This window comes from Cervus elaphus, chromosome 16 (assembly GCF_910594005.1).
Source record: "Cervus elaphus chromosome 16, mCerEla1.1, whole genome shotgun sequence".
Taxonomy (NCBI): domain Eukaryota; kingdom Metazoa; phylum Chordata; class Mammalia; order Artiodactyla; family Cervidae; genus Cervus; species Cervus elaphus.
Genome location: NC_057830.1, coordinates 8,692,503 through 8,700,819, shown reverse-complemented (window position 1 = coordinate 8,700,819; position 8,317 = coordinate 8,692,503).

Sequence of the window (8,317 nt, the reverse complement as noted above, 5' to 3'; positions counted from 1 at the left end):
TTTTTTATCTCTCAGTATGTCTTGTGTGCTGTAGGCGCCCCAGGTATGTTTTTGTGGATGATGAAGTTGATTAACAGTTCCTGTTTATTCATTCTGCATCGGAGCTCAGCTGCCCCAGCACCGTGAGGTGTACTTATGTGAATAAAGAGTCCAGTCTGATCTCTCTGAAATTCAGTACCGGAAGAAGCCTAGCGGGGTTTTAAGAACAAGCTGGTTGGAGATTTTGGATCAGATGCTCACCCTCTGTTCCTCCTCGTCTGTTAAGGGAGCGTGTGATGTCAGGGAGATGAATTGAGGTGATGCATGTAAAGCACAAGGTCTGGTTCATAGTGTGGTCCATAGTAAGGCTCCATCATCCAATGCTGTCTTTTCTTTAGCTGCTACATACTATTTTCTACCTGTGTCTATTTGGTAAGATTTTACTTATGTTATTCAAATCTGTATCCTGACTGATTTTGGTTGGTTGGTTCTATCAAGAGAGGAAAATTTGCAACTAGGATTGTAGATTTTCTGTTTTCTCCTTTTACTTTTGACAAGTTTTCTTGTTTTAGTTGCAGAGTTTAAAGTATTGAGATATCATTACTATGCCATAAAATTCACCATTTTAAAGATGAAAATTCAGTTGTTTTTCGTATATGCATAGGATTACACAAATATTACCACTGATTAATTCTAGAAGATTTTCATCACCTCTTCTCTCCCCACCAGAAAAAGCACCCTACCCATTCAGTCACCCACTATGCCTTCTCCCCAGCACTTGACAATCACCAATCTACTTTTTCTCGCTATGGATTGTCTAGTTCTGGATATTTTATATAAAGGGGATCATACAGTTTGTGGCTTTTTAGGTCTGACTGTTTTTTTCACGAAACATAATATTTTCAAGATTCATCCACACTGTAGCATGTGTCAGTACTTTACTCCTTTTTAATGACTGAGTAATTTATATACCACATTTTGTCTATCCATCACTTGGGGTAATGAACCTACTTTTTGGCTATTACGAATAATGCGGCCCTGAGCAATTGTGTACAGGTTTTTGTGTGAACATGTATTTTAATTCACTTCTGACAAATTTTGTTGTTGTTCCACGCATACAAATTTAGAATCATTAAAACTGCCTGATTTGACCCTTTTATCTTTATGAAATGTCCCTCCTTATCTCTAGTAGATTTTTGCCTTGAAAATCTACTTTGTCTGATACATTAGCTTTCTTTTGATTAGTGATTATATAGTGTATCTCTTTGTAATTTTACTCTCAACTTACCTATATCCCTATATTTAAGATACCCCTCTTATAAACATATGGCATTAAAAAAATTTAGTCTTTTTTAAACTAGAATATTTACTATGTCTGGTGTGTTTCCTGATGTGTTAAATAGATTTGAGCTTAAATATTCCATCTTACTACTTACTTTCCGTTGGTTCTCCCTTTCTGTGTTCTTCTTTCTGTACTCTTTTGCCTTCATTTGTATTAAGGTTTTGTGATTTGTGTGATTTCTCTGCTATTAGCTTGTGAGGTATGTAATCTTTTCCCTTAGCGGTCACCCTAGAGTACAACATACATCCCTGACTCATTCAAGTCGGTGACAAGAGAATCCTTCTACCACTTTCTGGACTATCCAGAGAGTTTAGAACCCTCACCTTTTCTGCCTGTGGTCCTCTTGTTACAATGAGTTTCAATTCTTGCTGTATTGTAAACCACAACAGACATCATTATTGTTTTATATAGTCTGTGTTCACTAGGTTTATCCACATGTTTACTTTTTGTTGTTCTTCCTTTGTTACTTTGTTGTTACTCTTTGTCCCTTCCTGCATTTCCACACATGAATCTAGGTTCATCCACCTTCTCCAGAAACTACCTTTGGAATTTTTCTGTAGAATAGTGTTAACTATATTTAAAAGTACCTTTATATTTCCTTCCAGTACAGATCTTCTGGTGACAGAATGAGTTTTGGTTTGCTGAGAGGTTTCCATTGTGTTTTTATTTTTGAAAGAAATTTTTGGTAAGTCAAGAATTCCAGAGTACCACAGCTTCCCCCTCCCTCTCTGCCCCCAACCTTTGGAAGATGCCATTGGCTTTCACTAGTTGTCAGTTCTGTGCTGTTCTTAAAGTTTTCTCTCCGCTTTGGGTTTCAGCAATTGTATTTTGATCTGCCTAGATATAGATTTCTTTATATTTATCCTGTTTGAGGTTCAGAGCACATCTTGAAATCTGGGACATAATATTTTTCATCATAGCTTCTACTTTCGTTTCCCCTTGTCTCCGTCTGGGACTCCTAAGGATATGTGTGTTAAAGTCGTATCACTGTACCTCTAAGACTGTGTTTTCTGTTCTTTTCATTCTTCAAGATTTAGTATGAATATTTCTTTTACTGACCATCTTCACTCCATTATTTTTGCTCTCATTTGTTTTTTCTTTGTTTGATTTTGTGGTTGTTTTCTTGGCCACATCATGCAGCATGTGAGGATCTTGGTTCCCAGACCTGGGATCGAACCTGTAGCCCCCTGCATTGGAAATGAAGAGTCTTAACCACTGGACCACCAGGGAAGTCCTTTCAATTGAGTTCTTAATTTCAGCTATTGTAATATTCAGTCCTATAGTTTTTAATTGATTTTTAAAATAGTTTACAGTTCTCAGATAAAATTGTCCATCCTATCATCTGTTTTCATCAACTTTTTTTTTCAATATTTAAAAGTTTTTTTCTTCAGTAGTCCACATCTGCTAATTCCAATATCTGGTTCTTCTGTAAATATGTTCCTTTTGTTTTTGGTTAGTTGATCTTATCTTCTAGTATTCCTGTTAATTTTTGATTGAATGCTTGACTCTTAAAAAAAAAATGAAGTATTGAAGAAATGTACAAGACTCTGGATATTTCTTCAGAAAGGATTTATTTTTGCTTCTGGGAAAGGTAAAGTTGAAATAGCTTGACTCTGGGTTTTAGTCCTAGTGAGATTTAGTCTGTTTCTGGTTAGCATTGATTTTCAGGTCCTCGCTTTTCAGGAACTTTAACTAGATACCTATTTTATAAAAGCTTTTAACAGCCAATCCTTTTCCTCCAGGGTGAGCCCCCAGCCTCTAAGCTGTGAGTCTGCTGGAAGCTCCACCCACTTTTTCAGCCTTCTCAACTCTTTTTAGGAATTGGCAAGTGCCTGGAGTAGATGAGAAGACCTTGATGTCCATTTCATCTCTCTGGACTTCATTTCTCTCCAGGATCTTGGCCCCTCAAGTCCTCACTGCCTTGGTAGCTCTCTGATACATTCAGACAGATTTAAGGAAAAAGAAACCGCAGGCTTTTAAGCTACTCTCAGCAGGAGGGCTAGTCTGATACCAGCTAGTCTGCCATATTCAGAGGTGAGGCCCAACTGTGGCTTCCTTATTATTTTTATTATTATTATTTGAAAATCCTCTAAAGAAAGATATCATTCTGAGGCCAAGAGCCATTTGACAGGTTCTGTGAAGTGGCTTCTAAATGCAGGAGATGACATTTACGGAGCATCTTTTGTGTGTGGATCACGTGCTCTATCTGTTGTAGGAAACAGTTCCAAGACATGAGGAACCTAGGGTTTTCTGGAGGTTCCCTTCCAGCCCTTGTTCTTTTACCTTTTCCCGCTACACATTTCTAAACTTCTTCTGGATGTGGCCACCTAGATGTCCCATAGGCTTCTCTAGCTTGACATAGCCCAAGATGACATGGTCGCCTGTGCATGGTCAGCTTGGCCTCGCGGCCGCCCTTTTCTCAGTTCTGTGCTTTGCAAAAGAAGGCAAGAACCTCACTGTACAGAATCTTCTTCCCTATATGGTTCTGAGTTAGAGTGTGGCTTTACCTGAGGTATATATATTATAACTTGGGACTCTTCTCCATCCTAGAGCTGCTGACCTAGCGCACACCTATGTCACTGTCCTGATTGCTTAAGTGAAGTGAAGTCGCTCAGTCGTGTCCGACTCTTTGCCACCCCATGGACTGTAGCCCATCAGGCTCCTCCATCCATGGAATTTTCTAGGCAAGAGTACTGGAGTGGGTTGCCATTTCCTTCTCCAGGGGATCTTCCCAACCCAGGGATCGAACCCGGGTCTCCCGCATTGCGGGCAGACGCTTTACCGTCCAAGCCACCAGGGAATCCCTGATTGCTTAGGCAGCCTCTTTTTGGATGTATCAGTCAGGGGCCAGTCCGAAGACAGAAGGCACACAGTCATTTGAATATAAGGCATTTAATACAGAGAATTACTAACTTTAATGGGGGGTCAAAATAATGGATTAGTTAATAAGTAATCTATAAAGAATATAGAAATAGCAGATCTAAGGCATAGCACCACCAAAGGGCTGAGATAGAGACCCCCTCCCACCCCTGCTCCATCCCCAGCTGAAGTATAGACCTTGGAAATAACATGGCTGTGGCCCCCTGGATGCAGAGACATCTCTGAGATGCCATGTTGACAGAATGTTCTAGAAATATGCCCTCTTGGGTGCTAGATAGCTAGCTAGATATCTCTAGCTGTCACAGAGAGATGGAGACACTGCTCAATTTGCTGGGGGAAGGCATGGGAGAAGCTGCTGGCTGCTAAGTGCTACTGACCACCACCATATGCTTCTGGATCCGGGTGCGGGAGAAGCCACGTGAACTGTCAGAGCCAGATACCCAAGAAGCTGCGGCAGGAGCCTTCTTAAGAGGAGCTCCCCAGAGCAGAAGGAGAGCCCTGTGTCTGCCACTATCTGTAGCACCCCGTACTGACAAAGCATGACATTGCGCTAGCTGCCAAGGGAAAAAGATTTCAAAGAGCCCAGCACCAGGTTTGAAGAGCAGGCAACAGATGGTTGGGAGCCAAAAGCAATCACTGAATGTCGTTCTACCGTCATTGTGAAGGGCAGCATAACAGGTTGGTTAAGAGTATTGAATCTGGAACCAGGAGTCCTGGGTTCAAATCTCAGCTCTGCTACTTACTATTAGTGTAATCTTCAGAGATTTACACACTATCTCAGTTTCCTGACTTGTGAAAATGGAGTAGTAACACTACTATCCTTGTTGGATTGTTATGCTAAGTGAGTTGATACTTATAAAGTACTTAGGAAAGTAAGCAATATACCAGATTTATATGTTACCAGGATTGCTCACACTCCTTTTCAAATAGCACATCCTTCAAATTGCAGCCAGGATGACCTTTCTGTTGTAGGTATGAATTGTAATCTATGATATCCTGGTGTAAGACATCTTCCTTTATTCTTCTGTGCTGGGGGCAGACACAAGGAGTAAATGTTGCCTTCTTAATAACTCACCATGTTCACACTGCAAAAACTAGAAATATGGCTAGGTAGCTATTGCCTGCTGCTGCTGCTGCTAAGTCGCTTCAGTCGTGTCCGACTCTGTGTGACCCTACAGAGGGCAGCCCACCAGGCTCCGCCGTCCCTGGGATTCTCCAGGCAAGAACACTGGAGTGGGTTGCCATTGCCTTCTCCGGTAACTATTGCCTAAACATTACCTTTCTTGACTCCCCATTACCTTCCAGACAGACTCTAACTTTTTTTCCTGGATTTAAGATTCTTAATGCTCTGTTCCCCTCACCTCCCCCCATGCCCTGGCTCAGGTCTTCACTTTCATCTTTCCAAACATTGAAGTTCACTACCTTATACTCTTACCAGCTTGTATCTCTATTTCCCAAATTTGCCTATTTTGTTCCCCTCTTCTGGAATACCATACCCCCCTCTTCTTTTGACTTTCAGGAAACCCAAGCACCAGGAAGCCTCCCACCATACCCCCAAGTTGGTTGCCAGATTTCCCTGTGTTACTGTTTCTGAATCATTGTCTGCTACGTGAAGCGATGTGCTTCTGTGCCTGGCTCCCCAACTAAAGTTGAAGCCACTTGGGGTCTCTTGCCTGTGACTCCTGTTGGCATGCCCTGTGTTTTAGCACAAACAGCTTCCTACATCTGCATGGGCTGTGCGTTGCATCACTATAGGGCTGCTGACTGCAGAGCTTTGCGCTTCCTGCCCCCCTGTTCACCAAGGCCCCGACCACCAAATCAAGTCCCCCGTAGGCGAGCAGTATTGTGCCCTGCAGCTCCAGACAGTTATTACCACATCTATTTAGAGCTGCCCGTTACGCTGACCAGCCTCTCCCAAGCCCTCTGTCAGGTGGGTGAGGAGTGACTGAAAGTGCTTTAGAATCAAGCCTCATTTCTTTGTTGTTTTCTTTTACTTAGTTTTTTTTTTTTTAATAATATACAGTAGGTCCTTGATGGTTATCCGTTTAAAATACAGCAATGTGTACATGTCCATCCCAAACTCCCTAACTATCCCTTCCCCTCATCCTTCCTCTAACCCCAGCAACCGTAAGTTTGTTCTCTGAGACTGTGAGTCTCTGTTTTGTAAGTAAGTTCATTTGTATACTTTCTCTTTAGATTCCACATTTAAGGGATGTCATACCACATTTCTCCTTCTCTGTCTGACTTACTTTACTCAGTATGACAATCTCTAGGCCCATCCATGGAGCTGCAGATGGCATTATTAATGGCTGAGTAATGTTCCCTTGTGTATATATGTACCACATCTTCTTTATCCATTCCTCTGTCAATGGACATTTATCAAACCTCATTTTGTAATCAGGGATGCCAGATTCTAATTGTCCCCTACTCAAGGGAATCTCAGAAGTAGGGCTGGGAGAGGGGAAAAAAAGAGGAAGAACACAGGCCTACGATGCAACTGAGGACTTTAATTGGAGGCAGCTCCTAGTGGTTTTTCCAGGAGCTGAGGTGACTCTTGCTGGTGGCACAGGGATGGCTCAGACATCTCCTCCTCCTCTGGGAGAGTTTCTGAATCAGTCTTCATGGTCCCTGTTCACCACCCTCTTCCTCCTGGAGACACTCTAGTAGCCATGCAGCCTCACACACGTGCAAGGAGCTGCCATCTATACAAATCAGGGTCTCCCAGGAACACACTTCTTCAACACAGAACTGTGGAAGTGATGGTGATGACGACGTTGGTATCTCACTGACATGTTATTTCTTTGAGGATCTGCATTCAGATCTGAAAGAGTGAAGGAAAATATTTATCCCAGGTAAAGGCTTTGAATTACATGTGAATGTCATGTCTTGGTCATATCCTCCTTGGGATATTTGTATATTATTAGTGACTTTAAAAAAATACTCTGCTTGCTCAAGCTTCAGATAACCTCAAGCTGGGTTAAGGAATTGAGATCTTAGAATTTCTTTGTCACTTCAGCACAGCCTGTCTGGTCCTGACTCTGACGTATACACAATTACTATTTATTGAGTGCCTGGGTGGGGCCATAGTCTAGACATTTATATACGTTGCTTCATTTCATCTTCCTAACACCCTGAAAAGCAGGTGGTGTATTATCATGATCTTCATTTTGCAAAGAAGATGCTGAAGCTCAGAGAGAGATTCAAAGACATGCACAGTAAGTAGCTGAGACTGAGCTCAGACTGGTGTGTGGGACTTAAGTTGGTCATCAGTTCAGTTCAGTTCAGTTCAGTCTCTCAGTCGTGTCCGACCCTTTGTGACCCCATGAACCGCAGCACGCCAGGCCTCCCTGTCCATCACCAACTCCCGGGGTCCACCCAAACTCATGTCCATTGAGTCGGTGATGCCATCTAACCATCTCATCCTCTGTCGTCCCCTTCTCCTCCTGCCTTCAATCTTTCCCAACATCAGGGTCTTTTCAGATGAGTCACCTCTTTGCATCAGGTGGCCAAAATATTGGAGTTTCAGCTTCAACATCAGTCCTACCAATGAACACCCAGAACTGATCTCCTTTAGGATGGACTGGTTGGATCTTGCAGTCCAAGGGACTTTCAAGAGTCTTCTCCAACACCACAGTTCAAAAGCATCAATTCTTTGGCGCTCAGCTTTCTTTATAGTCCAACTCTCATATCCATACATGACTACTGGAAAAACCATAGCCTTGACTAGACAGACCTTTGTTGACAAAGTAATGTCTCTTTTTAATATGCTGTCTAGTTTGGTCATAACTTTCTTTCCAAGGAGTAAGCGTCTATTTAATAACTGACGTAGTTTTTAGCTGTGCTAAAAAATGAGTAAGAAAAATCCCCTACCACACCCCCAAACGGCTTGAAAGAAATCTGAAATGACCCAGAGCAGAGGCTGGGTGGAGAGTCCAGAGAAATGATTCGGTGTTTTTTACCAAAGCACCATGCACCCATGCGTGGAACCTACCGAAAGTCCGTGGGTGACGCTTTTGGCAGGCATTTTGACTGTGGGAGCTACCCATGGTGGAAGCCCCCTCGTCGGGGCAGCAGCAACAGAAGATCCTTGACACCATGCTTTGGTGGGCAGTGGGA